General features: G+C 41.2%; 1 protein-coding gene and 1 long non-coding RNA gene across 3 annotated transcripts in view; one reads left to right on the forward strand and one right to left on the reverse strand.

The window, feature by feature from the left end:
- Positions 1 to 20,450, reverse strand: part of LOC112545045 (uncharacterized) — a 122,756-nt gene that overhangs the window by 9,772 nt on the left and 92,534 nt on the right. The window lies entirely within an intron of this gene.
- Positions 4,402 to 20,450, forward strand: part of NAV3 (neuron navigator 3) — an 812,431-nt gene continuing 796,382 nt past the window's right edge. For both annotated transcript variants that reach the window (XM_075932274.1, XM_075932283.1), the window contains exon 1: positions 4,402 to 4,749. The gene's annotated coding sequence lies outside the window, so the exon portion shown is untranslated. The remainder of the gene's footprint in view (positions 4,750 to 20,450) is intronic.

The following is a 20,450-nucleotide window of genomic DNA, read 5'->3' on the forward strand; positions in this document are numbered from 1 at the left end:
CTCCTGCCAGAGAGAGGAATGCAGCAAACTGCCCTTTCTCCCTGAAGAAAGAGAACAGCCACAATGTCCCTGTACGAATCTGGAAGGGAGGCGATTCAGCTCTCTCACCCTCCCTAAAGGGTGTCTGGGCAGGGAAGGATAGAGGATCGGAGATGGAGCAGTCCCAGATGGGGCGGGCACACCCCTAGCCACCCTCTTTTACCTACTTGGTGATCCTGTTTATTTCTGTATGGTTTATGAGAAGCAATATCTTGCCAGGTACATCCCATTGTCCTGGCACAACCAAATTCATCCACTGCTTTAAGTTATGATAAGAGGAAGCTGAATACTGAATTTGGTGGTCCTAGTTCTTACTGTTTAGGAAGAGTTCTTGAACAAACAGACAGACAGACAGACAAACTCTCTCAAATATACAGTAGATTATGGTGCAGCTTTTCTTCAGGACATTTGCTTTTATTACCAAATGTATTATAGCGACAACAGGTTACAGCAGGGGTGGGCAAAGGGGCCTCTGTGGGCCAGATCCAGCCCACCAAACAGGTTGATCTGGCCCGTGGATGCCCTGCCACTCTGAGGGTAAGATGGTGGGGTGAGTTCTGGAGTGTCCTAGGGGATGGGGCGTTCGCCTCACTCCCTGCCCCCACTCCGCAAGCACCGGGGGATCAGGGAGCGAGAGATTTGCTTCTCCTGTCCCCAGGCCCTGACTGGCGTGGGGTTGCGGAGAGCTCACAAAGTCTTCACCTGCTTTGCAAGGGGGCAGGTGCCTACAGGAACTGCCAGTTATTCAGAACAACTGGCAGTTCTCTGTAGGCAGGGGGAGGGCAAAGACTTCACATGCTCCCCCACCTCCAGGCCAATAAGGGTCTGTGGGAGGGGGAGCATGGAAGTGTCCTGGCCCTGCCCCTTCTGCCAGAGGCCCTGCCCCTTCCAGGACTGCCCAGGGCCACTTAAAACATTAATGAAGTGGCCCCTCTGTCTAAAATTATTGCCCACCTCTGGGTTACAGTGTGCTCCCACTTGAGTACTACCTCTTTGTTCATTCTATGTCATAAAATCTACAGAATGTACAACATGACTAAGTTGACATTTATGGGAAAAAACTTCAGCTTTTGGAATTTCCCAACTTTTTAAAACTTAACATTACATTACCACTGGCTGTTTGCTTTTAATACGGAAGCAGAAACAGAACACGTTTTTTTTGCTATGCAGTAATTCACGAGTCTTAAAAAGTAAATATTTTCCAAAATGAGGAATTATCCCACACAGAGAATGCACAGGTGATATGGAGCAATTCTTTATGATTGGTGGGAGACTCCTCTAGGAGTTGTGGACAAGGTCACGTGTCCTTTGGTGATGTAATTTCTATGAAAATGAATGTATTTAGTCCACAGGGACTGATTTATTATTTTGTCATTGTATGCTTTTCTTTGTTTTGCCACTCCACTTACATTATCTAAGGTAATTGATCTCATTTAAATACACAAACCAAGATACTGCAATTTAAAATTAATGTATTGCCCCTAATTATTCTAAATATCTTTGAAATATATTTACAATTAAAAACTCCATCCTTTGAACCAAATATAGGCATTTATATCCAACAGGCAAAGAATACAATGTCATTTGCTATGGCTACGTCTAGACTGCAAGCCTCTTTTGAAAAAGAGTGTCTAGATTACAACCAGTACTTTTGAAAAAGCAAGCCACTTTTTCAAAATAGAGCACCCAGGAAATCTGGATGCTCTCTTTTGAAAAAGCACAGTTTGCTTAACATAGCGCCTTTTTTTGAAAGAGCACATTCGAAAAAAGGTGTTATTCCTTGTAAAACAAGGTTTTCCACCATTGAAAAAACTGCCACATTCTTTCAATTTACTTTCGAAAGAACACAGCAGCAGTCTAGACGCAGGGGAAGTTTTTTTTGAAAAAAGGCCACTTTTTTCAAAAAAAACCCTGTAGTCTAGACACACCATATAATATTTTCCTATGCACAATTTTGCAAATCTGAGATACAGCTATCTCAATAGTACATGCGAAAAACTTCCCTTCCTTTTCCTCTTTCATCTGGTAACGTTCCTTTATTAGGGATGAAAAGCTTGACAAGTGGAATATGTTAGATATTTCAACCACCTTTCTAATGGCCAAGATGCCGATCCCTTTAGGATATAAGCATCTCTTAATTATTCCCCCATACAGTTAATAATATGGTTACATACAATAAATGACAAAATATTGAATTAATGTAATGAAATAACTTCTAAACAAGATTGGAAGTGAATTTCTAACAAATAGTTAAAACCATTGCCGAGGCTCCTCACTGGTAAATAAATTGGCTTAGACGACATTTGACAGAGATTGTCTTTGACCTGGAGGGTTGCTTTCCAGCGCATTGCTGATGAAAACACTTTTCTTCAAGTGCTTACTATTTGTTTTATGTGGCAGTCTGAGACACACTTCCACAGCTGCATAACCTGTAAGGTGCAATGGTCAGAGACAAGAAAATATGCGCTCCAGGGCAGAAAGGTAACCAGACACCTTTTTTTGCAGGGGGAGAGGCTAAGAAAGGTGATTGCAAACAGAAAAGAACTGGACAGAAAGGAGTTGGAGTTGAGTGTGGGTTGCCAGCTGTTCAAAACAAAATTCTGCAGCAATGGTACATTTTTGTAAACAAAGTAATTTAAGATAATGTATTAATCCTGTGGCCACTCATAAAAAAGAAAGAACTTGCTCCTTGAGGCTAAACTTCCCAGCTGCTTAGATGACAATGATCTTTTCCTCTTTCCTCAGAGAGGCATCACCTGAAGTTTTGTACTGTGCTTTATTATTCAGGATATTAGAATTGTTGGCCTCCCTTCTGCCCTGCACCTTAGAGAGAGGCAGGCATAAGTGCCCTGTTACTTTCTATTGCACTTTGCAAACTACAAGCAAAAATCCACATTTTTTCTGTTTAGATAGCATAATTAGTATATTGCAATTTATTTGGATAATTGGGCATCTGGGGAAACTGAAGACCAACACCTGCCTTCTGTTATATCCTTGCCAATGGTCTTTTTTTTAAAAATGTGTTTGTTTCCTAGCATTAAGGTCTTGCAGTATTGCTAGCTATTTTCCCTAATAGCTTATCATTTTCCTAAATGGAAATTGTTGGTTCAAGTGCTTGGTTTGGGACAGGCAAACCCCTCACTAGTAGGCTTTTGTGGTTTTGGTCTCTTCAATTCAACTGTCACCCTAATTGCTCATGCCCCTACCTGTCCCCATGTGCTAGTGGCTACAGTTTGGACAGTAGAAGTGATGATTTTCCTTGCATGGTTGTAATAAAGCACAGGCTGGGCTAGCAGGTGGTATTTAAAAGGGAAATTTTCTCAATAACACAAATGAGTTTTGGGGGCCTCTTTTGGCCATGGCAAATCTCTCCCTATGCCACCACTGGCTAGGTAATCCTCCTTCTCTTAGGTGGAGGGAGGCAGGAAGAATTCCACACATTCACAACACCCACCAGTGCAAGAAATGGGGCATCCTGCCTAGCATATTGAGTTGGTGACTCTCTCTGGGGGTTGTCTCTCTTCTCTGGAAGTCTTTCTCTTTTGTCCTCCTTTCTCCTTGGCTTTCTTTCTCACACTCCGTGGTTGCTATTCTTCTTAGTGCTGGTGGGGACCATGGACACTTGAGGAACTTCTCTTCCTTTCCCTTGCCCAGAAGGGAGCAGATTATGTTGTCTCCTGCAACAGAGCAGATCTGAATACATGATGGCCAAGCATTTTGAACAGCTGAAATAATTCAGCAGCCCCTACCTGCAGTGGTATTGACTGACTTCTGCATTATATTTCCAAGGGCTCCATAGCCCTACTAACTGTAAATGAAAACTGCCCAATGGGCCTGACTTGAACAGCAGTGGAACTGCCCCAGGGAAGTGGGGAGGTGAAATTGATTTCAATGGGATCATACATAGGCCAGCGTGGAAATGTCCAAGAGGGTGGGGGATGTGTGTAGGTCAGTGGGGGTGAAAGGTGGTAGCCAAATGAGTTGCTTAACCAGTGCACTGGTCACAAACTTGGTGTGCATCTGCAGGTTGCATTTGTTGCTACACTTTGCCTTGTAGTCTGGCTGATCCAGCCCTGATCTTTGTAGGGGTCTTTGAGTCCCACTGGCTGACACACAATCCATAAAGCATAGAAAATGACCACAAAAATAAGACTTGTGTGTATCTGTGGGTGTCTCTATTTCAGGCTGTTCCTTGCAAGTCCCTACAGGAAACTTCTAGTTAAAACGCCCTCCCCCCTCCCATCAGCTGAGAAATGATCTTAGCAAAGCTGAGCTTTTTCTCAGGCACAGGGACCGCCGGTAGCACTATCCCTTTAAATTCCAGCTGTGCGGCTAGGAAACAGCACCACTCGCAGCAAAACGCTGGGCTGGGGCTGCTGGTGTGAGACTGTCCTTTTGCTTCCAGGCTCTGGCAGGCAGGCGAAGATCTGATCACCCTGCTGAGTCCTCTGGGGGAGGGAGAGAGGAAAACGGGGGAGGGGGTGTGTGTGTGAGAGAGAGACAGAGCGAGACATACACAGAGGAAGAGGCATAGAGCTCCTGCTCGGGGCTCATCTGCTCCTTGGATCAGTTTCCTCCTTGGTGGTGGAGAGGATGAGGGTGGCTTTTTCCCCCCCCTCCTCAAGATGATTTCCATAGTAACCTGATCAAGTGGTGCAATTTAGCAAACTGAGGATTTTCACTCCCCCCCCCCAGAATGACATCTGACAGGTAAGGCTACAATATCCAGTGCGTAGCTATTTAAATCACTTAGATGCTTCAAAAGTTCTTTTTTAAAAAAAATATCAGCTACCCAGAAAGAATTCTGGTTCTGTTTAAATAATGATGCAATTTCAGGGGGCTGAAATACCTCCTCCCCCAACAACACACAGGATCTCTCTTTTTATTGTCTAATAATTCTGCCCTCCCCAATATTGTCCTGAGAGGGTGAAGGGATGTGTTTGCATAGAGGAGTCTGGCCAGGCTACTAATGCAGAGGGCCAAGCATTTGGCTCTGAGGAGCAGGTTGGGGACTGTCTACTTTGAAAATGAGTGTTTGCTCCAACGGCTTGTGCGTGGATGGTTGTTTTAATGCAGCAGCATCACCTACATGGCCAGTCCCCCGGCTGGCTTTGGGGGCGTTGGAGCAGTAAGTGGGATGTGTTGCCTGGGGTTTCCAGCACATAAAAGGAGGATGCTTGCTTACCTTCTTTGTTTGTTTCTAGATTGGCTTTTATTCCCTTTGTTTCTCCCCTTTTTGGTGCCCCCCCATCCCCTTGCTGGTGCCCCTGGTTCTCTTCTCTTCTTCCTTCTTTCTTTTGTTGTTTGAGTGGGAGATTAAAACATCCACAGGGACTTTACCTTAAAAACTGCAACATGTACGAATGCAGCCACACAACCAGGCATTTTCAGTGTGGCCACCACCTATCTAGCTGTGTATTGGTACTTTATTGCTCTTTCTCAGATTCTGCCATAACACATTGTACCTCCACTGTGCTGCCTCATTACAAAATCGTAAATCCTGCTGAATATTTCAGCCTACTTCTGTGCTGGCTGCTAGAGAGGAGACATGCATTGTAAATCGGTATTGTGTGTGGCGTTAGGCATTGATCTAGGAGCTGGTACCTTCATTTCCCCCAAAGCAATCATGGAAAAGAAGTTGCTATTTTGATTTCTCTCTTTGGCCATATTCATGGTGAGCTGTAAGAGGCTGGCAGATGAAGGGGGTGTGGGCAGAAGGAGGGAGAGGTGAGAGGAAGGAGCTGTCGAGGCGGGCAGTTTTTGTGTGTCTGCGTGGTGGCGAGCGGGGGGGGGGGGGGGGGGCGAAGCCTCAGTGCCTGGCAGTTGGTGTGTGTGTGTGTGTCTGAGGGGAGAGGGGGAAAGTAGAGAAAAGCTGCCTGTTGTTAATTGCCTAGGTTACAGTTCCTGACTTTTTGGACTCTTCAGTGTCCTAATGCCCTCCATATTAGCTCACTATGTGCATCCATTCTTAGAGGGTAGAGGTCTCATCTGGGGTCTCGCTTGGGAAATGATCTGGAGAGATATTGGGCACTCACAACTTCCTTGGGAACTGGCAGTGCTCAGCGTCCATAGGTGCTATGCCAAGAAACATTCGGCTGTAATATTTCCATCAGTTGTTGAGTTCAGTGTGAGGGTACTTGGTGCTTTGGGTGTCCTGGGAAACACAGGAGGTCAGATTAGATGATCTGGTGGTCCCCTCTGGCCTTACTCTCTATAAATTAGGAGAATTTATTGGGCAACATAACCTAGGATTTATTTATATAAAACGATGCTCCTGGGCCATTCGAAAGGGTTGCAGATCTATTTTCACACGTGCCCATAATGTAGTTTAGTGTGGGTCCATGTTGCTCATCTCATTGACTTTAAATTAAGTCTGCTCAATTTACATGTAAGTTCAAGCTGCCAGGCCCAAGAATTCTGTCTGGGATCTAAGAATCAAGCTGCGTTCTTTTTGTTTCATGCATCCTCACCAGCAAGACATGTTCTGTAGAAGTTCTTCCTTCACTTGTATCTGTACTCCATCATTGTCTTAAAATATTGACCTAGGTGACACCCGCATAACCCTATTGTCTCTACATTGGGGAACATAGGTGTCGAACATGTACAACTCTGCAAGGTGCTCAGATGCTGCAGTGATGTATGGTATAAAAGTGTCTATATGAAATAGAATAAATGAGGGCCGATTTTGACCAAGCAGTTGTTAATTTCTTCCATTGTAGTACTTAGAGTACGTCTACACTACATGCTTATTTCAAAATAAGCTATTCCAGAATAGTTATTCTGAAATAGCTTATTTCAAAATAGCAGGCCTACACTGCAGGGAAGCCTCAAAATTAGTCCAAAGCTGGCTTCCCTAATGTAGACGTGCTATCTCGATTTAGAGCTGCAGGAGGCACTGGGGAAGAATAACTTAGAATGGCCCTGGTGAGGGGCTATTTTGAAATAGCAGCAGTGGAGCATCTACACAGGCCTTATTTCTAAATAGCTATTTTGGAATAGGCATTACTCTCATAGAATGAGGTTTACAGATTTTGGAATACGCTGTTCATTATTTTGAAATAATTTCAAAATAACAGAATGGCTGTGTAGACCCTTATGTTATTTCAAAATAACGCTAGTTATCTTGAAATAACGGTGCAGTGTAGATGCACCCTCAGACTACTGTGCTTGCTGATTCTGGCAGGCAGCATATTGTGCATCCAACCAGCTATTTTATGCTAAATCTTATTAAACTATTACTGATATTCTGCTACTTGTTTGTTTGACTTGTATATGTCTTGTCTTTTAGATTTGTAACCTCTTTGGAGGCAGGGACTGTCACTTACTATCTGCTTGTATAGTGCCTAGCACAATGTGTTGGCTGACGTTGTTGAGGTTTATAGACGCTGTCACACTATAAATAATTAGCAATAGGAATAAGTTGATAGTATTACAAAAGTCCAAAATGTATACTGGGAAATAGTTTGAAATACAAGGTCAACAACTTCTACATTATCAATTTTACATTCATCTTGCATACTTATAAAGCTGCCCTATGAGGAAGACGAATCTTGTATTTCAATATAAAGGAAACTTCAAGCTATAATTAGGTTTTAACAATGGCTGAGCCTTTTACAATGTCATTGATAAGCACTAGTTAACATAGGAGCCCATTCTTGCTGCAGGGAATGAGATAATCTCTTGTTTTAGGGTTGCAATGTTCTGGTGCAATATACATTTTAGAAACTAACAATATAAATAATAGTGGTTTATTTGCTTGGATTTTTCAGTACCAAACACTTTCCAGATAGAAAAGTTCCAGGCCTGAAGATCTTGCATTTTTAAAAAGAGCACTCACGTGTAAAGGAGAGTAAAAAGGTAGAACAATGAACAATAAAAGTAGCCATCTAATAATTAGCCTCATTCAGACAATGCAAATATTCAGTGAAACACATGACACACACATACATATTTATAGATTATATTACGTGACTCTAAAAGTCATGTCATTTATAGTTACCTGTAGGCATTATGGTAGAGGTTGGACTTTGAGGGATCTTAGGTTCAGGGAGTGGTACATAATGATGAGACCAGGTCATAAACATAAAGTGATATGGGTTTGCTTAATAAGGTATGTGCATGCAAACAAAATGCATTTTAATATGGCTAAATAATAAGTATATATCTAGAAACAAAAAAAGTAGGGCATATTTACAACATGGGAGGCTCTGTCTACAGAGCAGTGACTCTAAAAAAAGATTTGGGAATTGTCTGACCATGAGTTGCTACTCTGATGCCATGGCCAGAATTATTATTTATTATTATTATTTATTATTATTATTAATCTAATTGATCCTTGGATACATAAACAGGGGAAACTTGAGTAGAACTCGAGAGCAGCATGTCCAGTTCTGGTGTCTGCTGTTCAAGAATGATGTTGATAAACTGGAAAGGGATGAGAGAAGAGCCATGAGAAAGATTAAAGGATTAGAAAACATGCCTTCTAGTGACAGAGTCAAAGAGCGCAGTCTGTTTAGCTAAACAAAGAGAAGGTTAAAGGGGAACTTGATCATAGTCTATAAGTACCTACACAGAGAACCAATGTTTAATAATTGGCTGCTCAGTCTAGCAGACAAAGTTATGTCAAAATTCATCAGCTGGAAGTTGAAGCTAGACAAATTCAGACAGGCAATAAGATGTAAATTTATAAGGGGTAATTAATCATTGGGTTATGGTGAATTCTCCATTAGTGGCAATTTTAAAAATCAAGATTGGATGCTTGGATTGGATTCAAAAAGAATTATTTTGGGGAAATTCTATTGCACCGGAATCTATGAGCCACTGAATTTATCTCTATTGTCCTGGTCACCATAATTTCTAGGCTAAAGACTTTAAGGCCAGACAGAACGGTCTAATCTGACCTCCTGCACATCACGGGCCAGAGAACCTCACCCAACGACTGTCATAGACCTATAACACCCTAATGAGTTACTGAAGTCCTTACATCATGACTTAAAAGTCTTGAAGTTACAGATAATCCACCAGTGAGTGGATCCATCAGTTTAAACCATGAAGTGACCCATATCCCATGCTACATAGGAAGGAAAAAGCTCCCAGGTGTCTGCTAAGCTGACCTAGGGAGGATTCCTTCCTGACCACAAATGAGGCAGTCAGTTGGACCCTGAACATGTTGGTAGAACCCTGATCCTGTTGGTAAGACCCACCATCTAGACAGAAGAAGAATTCTCTGTTGTAGCTCAAAGCCCTCCCCACTTAGTGCCCATCTCCAGCTGCTGAGGATATTTGCTACTAGCAGTCACAGATGGGCCACATGCCATTGTAGACAATCTCATCATACCATCCCCCCCAAATATTTATCAAGCTCAGTCATGAAGCCATGTATGTTTTCCCCCACACTGCTCCCCTTATGAAGATGTTCCAGAATTTCACTCCTCTGGTGGTTAGAAACCTTCATCTAGTTTCAAGCTTAAACTTGTTGATGGACAGCTTATATCCATATGTTCTTGTGTCAACATTGGCTGTTAACATAAATAACTTTTCTCTCTCCCTGGTATTTATCCCTCTTATGTATTTATAAAAGGTAATCATATCTCCCTTCAACCTTTGTTTGGTAAGGCTAAACAAGCCAAGCTCCTTGTGTCTCCTCTCATAAATTACGATTTCCATTCCTCTGATCATCTTAGTAGTCTTTCTTTGCACTTGTGCTAGTTTTTAAATTCATCTTTCTTAAACATAGGAAACCAGAATTGCACACAGTATTCCAGATGAAGTCTCACCAGTGTGTTGTATAATGTTACTTTGTTTTTACTAGAAATACCTCACCTGATGCATACTAGAACTGCATTATCCATTTTTTTGTAGCTTCGTGCTGAAACTGACCAATAGACCCTGCTCCTTTTCTTCCTGTTACTTCCAACTGGTAGGTTCTCAGCTTATAGGAAATAGCAGATCTAAGGAGCTAGTTTGTAGATTACTCTGTTGTTCTTTTCTCTAGGTTATAAAGGAGGGAGTGCTGGCCATTCTGAGTCTTTCATTATTAGAGTCAGTTGTTAATCTTGCAGTGCACTCTGAATAAATGAGATTTGTTTTAATTTGAGTTACCGCAGGAGAAAGTTCCAGAGCTAGAGGCATTTTATTGAAAACACACACCCTTAACACTGGAAAGTTCCCTCATGGTCTCCATCAATCATAGCATCTCCTGGAACAAAGCAATCTAAGTAGTGAGCCCAATCCGGTGACATACTGCAACTACTGTTGACATTTGTGCAAGATGACAGTGGTCACATCTTGTGGGAATATACCTTGTTTTGTGCAACCATTATTATTTATTTTGTATTAAAATACAGCCTAGCAAACCCAGTGAGAGTCTGGGACCCATGTACTGAGCAATGAACAAACAGAGAGGTCTGCTTAGGGGCCGTATTTTAAATTAGAGGGAAACTCTGGTGGCAATCTAATTAGACATACAGCAACTGTGATGGGCTGAAGGATGAAAGGCAGGAGGCATAATGGGTTACCAAAATAAGATAATGCCATTATATAGATTGGCAAATGGTCATTTTGATGGCTTTGAACATTTGATTGTTAAATACAAATTGTTTTAAAATGAAGTAAAATCCTCAGTTCTCTCATTATGCAAACAGCTCTGAGTGATTTCTTGTAGTCATCACAGCAGAATTCAGTCTTCAGGTAGTATTTGAAATACAGAAAGTCCATGATGTAGGCTGGATATAACCACATAAGATTTGGCATAAGACATAGAAAATGGTCTGATATGGGGTAGAAGCCAGGCTCACTGGTATGATTATTTCTGTCAGATTTAGTCAAGGCAGGAAATATGCTTCTGCTTGTGGAACAAGACAACAATTCACTTAATGTAAGTGGGGAAAAAAATACATAAGAGCCAGTACAGATCTTCCCAAAGAGCTAATTGAGTGACTGCTGTAAAGATTTCTTCTAAGCTATCCCCTCACTACATTTTATTGAAATCCTCTGTCCCCCTTTGCACACTTGGCAGGAGGCTCGTCCCCCCTGGGTAACTGCTATCCTGTTTGTCCCTACCCATGTGGGAGCAAACTCCCCCCCCCCCCCACAGGGACTGGCAGCATCTCCCCCGAACCAAACCCCAGATCCTACCCACCCCACACTTGATTTTTTCCCCCTGTAGGCCTTCTTCTGCCAAAAGTTACTTGACTCGCCCCACCTGGTTAATTTCTCTCCTCCTCCCCCACCCATCTCCCTCTTGCAATTTGCCCTAAACTTATTTTTAATTAATGCTGGTAAAGGGTGAGAAGGAGAATTCATGATGAGTACAGCAGCTCTTATTGAGCATGCTCAATTCCAGTATGCATGCTTAGTACACCCTAAGTAGCAAATTCTGTCAGACAGTTGCTTCTGTCACTACAGCAGCACAGGGGAGAGGCTGACTCTCCTCCTCACATTTGGTGGTCCATGGCGGATGTTGGTTGGTGCGTTCACACCCTTTGCACACACCCCCGAGTACGGGCCTGACATGGGAATCAAAGACTGAACATTATAAAGCCTATGAGCCAGTTAAGTGGGCTGATGATTTCCAATGCTAAACAGAACTCTGATTTGAGGGATAACATGATTAAAATATGTACACTTGAACCTCTGTCATCTGGGTGTCTAATTCACGATGGGTATGTCTACACTACAAAGTTAGTTCGAACTAACGGCACTGCTTCCGGACATCCTTAAGCCAGGTTCAGGGTCCACTTAATGTGCACATGCTAGTTCGAATTAGCGAAACGCTAATTCTAACTAGTTTTTAGTTCTAGATGCGTTAGTTCGAATTAACTAATTAACTAAGTTAGTTCAAATTAGCGCTGTAGTGTAGACGTACCCGATCAGACGTGGTATGGAGGAAGGGGCTCTGCATGTTGTCACTTCTTCTCCCCACCACCAGCTAGGGGAACGGCAGTGCAGTGATGTGCTTTCTCTGCAGTTTTCTCCACCACTCCTATAGCATCGGGGGTGGTGCCTGTGAGCAGCACGAGGTGCGGAGTCACTTGTGCTTCTGGGAATGGAGCACCAAGTAAGCACCCCATTCCCTTCCCCCTCATGCCCAGACACCACAGTGCCCTCTCTGACCTGGTAACATCTTTACTCTGTTTCCCAGGGTTGTTGATTAAAGAGGTTCAAGTTTGTTATTTTGAAAAAGGGGACCAGTGCTATTTTGATGCTCTTGGCATTAGCAAAGGAATTATTAACTATGTGCTACAGAAATCATCCCTCCGTCTTTGCTGAAAACCATTTTGGTGAACAGCTGTCAAAGATGTGTGAAGAATGATTAGCAGTAAATCACGAGGCATGGTTGTACCTGAAAATCTAAAATCTTGAGCAAATTACTTCTTTTGGGAAGAGCGATTGCATTAACAATAGCTGCTTCACTCATATTCAAGCATATTTTACAGTGACTTCTAATATTTTACAGTGACTAAATTCCCCCTCCCTGCCATCAAATAGTAACGGCAACAGCTAGCTTTTTGTGAGTGATTTGAGTGCCTTAAATGCACACAAACACAATTTCCAACTGAGTTTATGGATACAGGATTGAGTGTTTGTCAGTTTTATGCTAAAAGACAGCCCATCTAGAAAACTGGCTTCAGGAACAGCCTAATGATTTGGTAATGAATATGGAGAAGCAAGAAGTATACAGGTCATTGCATTACATTTCATTTACTAAAGAGGTAAAAAGTTGATCATAAAACTTTTAACATGATCATATGATTGGGTGAATATTTTCTTTTTACACTGTCATGATACATAGTTCTCTCTCCCCCACCTAATTATAAGTAAGCTGCCCTTTCAAATAATATTAGATAGGTTTACAGAGATAACATAAGGTGAAAAAATGACTGCGGGCCATCTGATTTTTTTTTTTCAGATCAACACAACAAAATCAGAGGGAATGTCTACATTAGCCCCCTAGTTCGAACTAGGGAGGCGAATGTAGGCATTCAAACTTGCAAATGAAGCCCAGGATTTAAATATCCTGGGCTTTATTTGCATGTTCCCGTCCGGTCACCATTTTTAAATTCCACCAGTCCCAAGTAACTGCCCGCGGCTACACGTGGCAGTGAAACAGTAATTCGAACTAAGTCCTTAGTTCGAATTAACTGTTACACTTCATTCCAGGAGGAGTAACAGTTAATTCGAACTAAGGACTTAGTTCGAATTGCTGTTTCACTGCCGCGTGTAGCCACGGGCAGTTACTTCGGACTCGTGGAATTTAAAAATGGTAACCAGACGGGAACATGCAAATAAAGCCCGGGATATTTAAATCCCGGGCTTCATTTGCGACTTCGAATGCCTACATTAGCCACCCTAGTTCGAACTAGGGGGTTAGTATAGACATACCCAGAGATACTCTGATCTCTTGTTAAGGGTATGGTAGACAAATGCATTATCATTCGTTTAGTAAAAGAATTCCAATCAGCTATCCTCATACAGAATCCTGTGCTCACAGAGAGCTGTTTAGTCATCCAAACAGTGGGAATAGTTAAAATAAAAGGCATTAGATCTTAACTTGGAATATTCGCAGGAGAATTACTTCAGTTATTTAAAAGCATGTCAGTATGCATCAAGCATCATGAGTTATGCTACAAACAATTACGTAGAGAATACTAGACTCCAGCTAAAATAGCATCATTTTATTCAAAACCATTCCCCTGAGTTGCTTAGATACAAATTAATTGAGGTACCTTAGTTCATATGTTCTGGACATGCTTTCTGTTAAATAGCTTCTGAACATATGTTACAGAAATTATGAAAGCTATATTAAGAATCTACATAGGGCCAAATTCTAAAATCCTTAGTCTGTGAGTGGGAGTCAGCTTGAATAAGAACTCAATAAATGGGAATGAATATTGAAGTAAGAACATCAGTTTTTAGACTATTGTAAATTTTTCCAAGGGCTTGCTTCCATCAGGTTGTAGACTGCTCATTGAGTAAAGCCAGACAGAAACACACATGGTGTTTAAAGTCCTTTTGTACCTTCCCACTGAACTGTGCTTTATGGCTGTAGACATGAATCTGGGCCATCATTATGGGGAAGGTCTGGGAGGTCTCTAATATTGGGGGTTTTGTTGGCAGATGTTACAGTAAGTAATAGTCTTAAACATGACACTGTTGCTTAAAAGATGCACGTGATGATCTGAGTTAACACAAACACATTATGGCTACGTCTACACTGGCCCCTTTTCCGGAAGGGGCATGTTAATTTCAGCTATCGTAGTAGGGAAATCCGCGGGGGATTTAAATATCCCCCGCGGCATTTAAATAAAAATGTCCGCCGCTTTTTTCCGGCTTTTGGAAAAGCCGGAAAAGAGCGTCTACACTGGCCCCGATCCTCCGGAAAAAGCGCCCTTTTCCGGAGGCTCTTATTCCTACTTTGAAGGAAAAAAGCGGCGGACATTTTTATTTAAATGCCGCGGGGGATATTTAAATATCCCCCGCGGATTTCCCTACTACGATAGCTGAAATTAACATGCCCCTTCCGGAAAAGGGGCCAGTGTAGACGAACCCTATTAGTTTAGATGTCTAAAGATGATGATATTTAAAACCACAGTTTCTCTGGGCATGTCATGCTGTCCTGGCCATTTTAATATTTCACCATAACTGCCCTTTTTAAGCAGGAGACACAACGTTGAGTCAGTTTTGATTAAGTGGCTTTAATTTGTTGTTGATAGGTGGATTATAGTAGAGACAAGACATACATTACTTTCTTGTTTACTGTATATTGGCTTGAGAATTATTTTTCTGTGATCTGATCCTTAGATGAATCAATTAAACACTGCCATCCTCTTACTATTTATTATTCATACTCTGACAAATTTAAGTTTGCATACACTTGGTTCATATTTTCAATCTCGGGTTTAGTATATAAGAGATCTTAGTGCATATACACTCTGAGATATCTTTAATTGTGTATAATATGTTGTGAACAGTTTACAAATTAATTACAGAAAAGGTATTCCTTAAGTAATTCTATGAGTAACTAATAAATAAATTGATAATTTATGTCAAAGTACACTGAAAATCTATAGAAAATATACAATTCAGTTATTTACATCTTTAGAATGTTATTTCTATGGAATGTTTTTTCAAATGCATAGACAACCACATTGGATAAAGTGCATTTGTGTTTGCTTGAATGCTGAGTAGTGAAATAAAGAACAGCTTTGGTCTTTATATTCTCATTAGTTTTCAGAGTTAACACTTCCCAAAGATAAAAGAAGCAGTCCCAATTAGTCTCTTAGATACATCATTATCATTTTTCTATCTGCATACTGAGGAAGATAGCATTGCGCAGGTTTACATTTGAATGGCTAATTTTACAATCAGAAAATCCTATTCTAATTATTCTAGCAAATGTCTCACATGAAACTTCAGATTTTTTAAATGAAAATTTTTAGTAGAAAAAAATTGAAGACTCAAAATCTGTGGGATTTGTAGAACTTCTATGCATTTAGATTTTCATTGCCCTTTTTTCCTACCAATCTGGTTGTTAGTCACTAGATATTTGCAGCATATAACAGAATTGTTTATAGAGAATTAGGTGGTAGACTGGATTAGTGCACTTATCTCAAGTTATGGACTTATATTTTGGTTTAGGTCACTAGTCGACTGAATACTCAGAAAGAAGACTCAATGTTGTTCGTATAGGATTTCTTCAAAAGATAATGTTTATAATCAGAAATAAAAATGAGCTAAAAGCATTATTATTATTATTATTAAATAAAAAGAACAATAGAAAATTGTCTTGTCTTGAGATTTATACCAGTTTTCCCTCCTTGAACTTGGAGGCCTTTCTTCTTTATGGCACTCTTCCTTTTCTGTCTCTCAAACACCCACTGTTAAAATCCATTTCCAGAGCACCTGTTCAAGAGAAAGGAAAAAAGGAAAGAGCAGGAAGAGTCCCTGTACTGTAACTCTCAGAAGTGAAAGTGATTTTGCTTCATTGCTGTGTTGGATATTTAACAGAAGTCATCTCACAGTTTAATGTTATCCTCCTCAAATATGAGCACACAGGGGAAATAGCATGAGTTGGGGATTAGGCATTAAGTGCATTGACAGAACTAGGCAGCATATTATTTCAGACAAACTGGACACCTGTTATGGTGTGCCTTATAAATAAATACATATCATTTCCTCTTTTGTAAGAGCCCCCAAAGATCAGTGAGCAAAATATAGGACTATAATATCCTAATTTCAAGGTAAGTACTTCAAAAAGGTGGAAGGGAGAAATGGGAAGAGATTCAGATTTCCTAAATCCTAAAGCAGCTTAGACTGAGTTTTGTTTCCCCCCCTTGGTGTCTATTATCAAGATCATATATGGCTCTTAATTCAGAAATGTCTGAATTCAATATAAGGTTAGATATGTTAGCAATTAGGAACCTTGTGCAAGTGAATGCAACTCCATTGGCATAACTGGAGCAACACAGGTTTATATCAGGTCTGAACTTGGTCCCTCATTTAAATTGATTACTACAGTTTAAAACATTGTTTATAATACAACTCCAAGCTCTGGTTAGCAACTGTACCATAAGACTGCTCTTCTGTGACTCTTTTCACTTTAAGGTAATGGAGATTTTTCTTCCACAGTAATTTGAGAATGCTCAAGAAAAGAATTTCTTTCGGTAAAGAGCGTGGTACTATTAAAAATGGGAAGTTTCATTTGCTTCCTTCTGACATTTTTTTGAGGAGGATTTGTGGCTCAGAACTCTCAAAGGATCCTGATTGCACAATGGAATAGAGTTTATCTATGAATAAAGCTGAGATGGTAGCTGCAGCCCACTTTCAATCTCTTCACATGCTCCTTCAATCTCTAAGCCATGATTGTGTGTCTCTCAGTAAACTCACTTCATTGTTTCATGCAGCAGTTTTGGTGTTAGCAGGCTCCAATGTCTTCTCATTTTATAATGACTAGTCCGTTGTATTCATGTGCAGTAATGACTCAGTTCAACCATCGGGTGGCATGAACTCTCACAAACTTGACAATGGGCAATTGTTCTCTCTCAGCATTTAAACCATGCTCATCACCATGCTTTTACTGAATTACGCAGTCCAAGAGGTAAAATCTAAACCTCTTTTAGCTTAGTTACTCCATTTGGTACTTCTACTTTTTCATTAATTGGCAGTGTTTGTTGATTATTGTTAGAAAGTTGTGGCCAAGACATGGTGAGATGCTAAAGAGTTGTGGTTATAAGCTCAGTGGAACAGGGTTCCATAGCCAATGGCCAACAGAAGACTATCCTCTTCACCTACTAGGCTTACTCTTGTTGATATTTTCTAGTACTCTTCCAGGGTGACTTCTGTGTTTCTTGCATCTAGATTGTACATTCTGTCAATACCAACAGAAATTCTTTATATAGATTGGACATGAAATATGGACTAATGAAGGAACAGTGATCAGGAATAGTCAACATGGATTCATGAAGGGCAAGTAGTGCCTGACCAATCTGATTAGCTTCTATGATGAGGTAACTAGCTCTATGGATATGGGAAAGTCAGTGGATGAGATATACCTTGACTTAAGCAAAGCTTTTGATACGGTCTCCCACAATATTCTTGCCAGCAAGATAAGGGAGTATGGATTGGATAAATGGACTGTAAAATGGATAGAAAGCTGGCTAGTCTGTCGGGCCCAATGGGTAGTGATCAACGGCTCAATGTCAGGGTGGCAGTCAGTTTCTAGTGGAGTGCCCCAAAGATCAGTTCTAGGACCGGTTTTGTTCAACATTTTTATTAATGACTTGGATGAGGGGGTGGATTGCACCCTCAGAAAGTTTGCAGATAACACTAAGCTAAGGGGAGAGGTAGATACGCTGGAGGGCAGGGAATAGGGTCCAGAGTGATCTAGACAGATTAGAGGATTGGACCAAAAGAAATCTGATGAGGTTCAACAAGGACAAGTGTAAAGTCCTGCACTTGGGATAGTTACAGGCTGGGGACTGAATGGCGAGTAGCAGTTCTGCAGAAAAGGAGCTGGGGATTACAGAGGATGAGAAGCTGGATATGAGTCAACAGTGTGCCCTTATAGCCAAGAGGGCTAATGATATATTAGGGTGCATTAGGAGGAGCATTGACAGCAGATCTAGAGAAATGATTATTCCCCTTTATTTGGCTCTGGTGAGGCCACACCTGGAATATTGTGTCCAGTTCTGCTCCCCTTCCCCACTATAGAAAGGATGTGGATGCATTGGAGAGGGTCCAGTGGAGGGTGACCAAAATGATTAGGGGGGCTGGAGTGCATGACCTATGAGGAGAGACTGAGGGATTTGGGTTTATTTAGTCTGCAGAAGAGAAGAGTGAGGGGGGATTTGATAGCAGCCTTCAATTTCCTGAAGGGAGGTTCCAAAGAGGATGGATAGAGGCTGTTGACAGTAGTGATGGATGGTAGAACAAGGAGCAATGGTCTCAAGTTACAGAGTGGGAGGTCTAGGTTGGACATTAGGAAAAAGTATTTCCCTAAAAAATAGTGAAGCACTGGAATGGGTTACCTGGATGGTGGAATCTCCATCCCTAGAGGTTGTTAGTCTCGGCTTGACAAAGCCTTGGCTGAGTTGATTTAGTTGGGATTGGACCTGCCTTGGGCAAGGGGCCTCCTGAGGACTCTTCCAGCTCTATGATTCTATGAACATTTAGCGCTTTTATTACTCTTGTGCCCTGACTTCTCTATATGCATCAAGCACAAATTCTCTCTAGGCCAAATTTAGGTCTGATGTTAGTGGGTACAAGTCTATTGCTTTTGAATGGACTTGCACTGGGTCTGAATTTAGTTTCCATATGCCAGAAGGAACATGTTCATTGATCTTAATTCTCTAAGAAAATTTGGGAGGGGGGGGTTGATGTGCTCCTGTGATATTTACTAACAAAACAAATTGATGTATCTTGGGCTGTGAGCAAGAACAGGGTAAAATAGGGCCTGCGTACTATACCTCAATGTTATCCGAAAAATAATAGTTAATTTATTTTTTTTGTGGGGGGGGGGGGGCAGATGCTCAAATTAATGAATGAGTTGGAACTTGCTTTAAAAAAGCAGTAGGCCAAAAATGTCGCCTGCCAGTTGTGTTTGGAGGAAGGCATGCGTGAAATGCTTTCCTTACTCTGCCTGTTCTGTTCTTATGAGCAGATACTGAAACTGAATCTTATGGAAGTTTTGATTCCTGACATTTTATTTTTTGCAAGATTGCCATTCAAGGGTCTGTTGGCATAAAGAAACTGATAGTGTTCAGTGACCTATACTAGTAATTCACTCATGGAGGATTGAAATAGATTTTCCTTATCTTTGACACGTGAAAATCTAGTGTGTGCCCCGTGACCCATCTCCTGAAAGTCTATAGCAGACTAATTAGCAGATATTGAGGCTTTTAGGGTAGCACAGATCTGCCCTTGAGAGCAACAGAATGAACAGTTATTATAGCATGTGATCCCAAGTAGAATATTATCCACTAATAATCCATTTCTCAATCCCTTGAGGATTTCCATAATCACCAGCTATGGTCATAAAAAGATGTCACTGGACTAAGGTCCACAGTGATGGATCCTCTCCATTCCAGTCCTCCCACATTTTCTCCTCTCATACTGCCTTTATGCTACCACACATGGAACAGGGCTTTAAGCTACACTGTGCACTCCCTACCAGCCCTACCCATACACAGGCAGCATAATGGTGCAGGTTCCAATGGTGAGGGATACTGTAACCCAGTGTTTCTCAATCCTTTTTTATAAAGTATCCCCTTTTAAAAATATATATAAGTACCCCCAGTACCTACAGTTTTCAGACACACAATTTTTTTCCCCCATTGCAACACATTTGTTTAAACAACTTAATCATAGCCTAGCGGGCAATGAAATTTTTGGGTGTAAAAAGTACAAAAATAATAAAGCGCTGTAAAACTTAAAACAAAAATTCAGTTTTCTCTGAATTTTAGTTGTGTTGACGTACCCCACAGATTGCTCTCAAGTACCCCTAAGAGTACTTGTACCACTGGTTGAGAAACACTGTTGTAACCCACTGTGGAATTAATTGGATTTCATCCATAACGCTAACCACTCATGGTTATGATTTATGCATTGTGTTCTGGGTTCACATACTCCAGACCTGTCTATGACCACAATCATGACTTAATTCCCAATAATATTCATCAGAACTTCAATATGGAAGCCACTCCTTCAGTCAGATATGCATCCTCCTGGATGTTGTGGGCTATCCCACTTGTAACACCAACAGACTGCAGTCGTCAGCAGGCGGGATCAAACATGGGATCTCTGAAGCTAAACACATGAGCCTCTGCTGCATGAGCTAAAAGGTACATGGTCCAACTAGTCTCTCTCTAAGTGGTGTCTATGCCACTGGATGGGACAGACCACCACACTAGGGA

The sequence above is a fragment of the Pelodiscus sinensis genome, chromosome 1 (assembly GCF_049634645.1).
Source record: "Pelodiscus sinensis isolate JC-2024 chromosome 1, ASM4963464v1, whole genome shotgun sequence".
In the NCBI taxonomy this organism is placed as follows: domain Eukaryota; kingdom Metazoa; phylum Chordata; order Testudines; family Trionychidae; genus Pelodiscus; species Pelodiscus sinensis.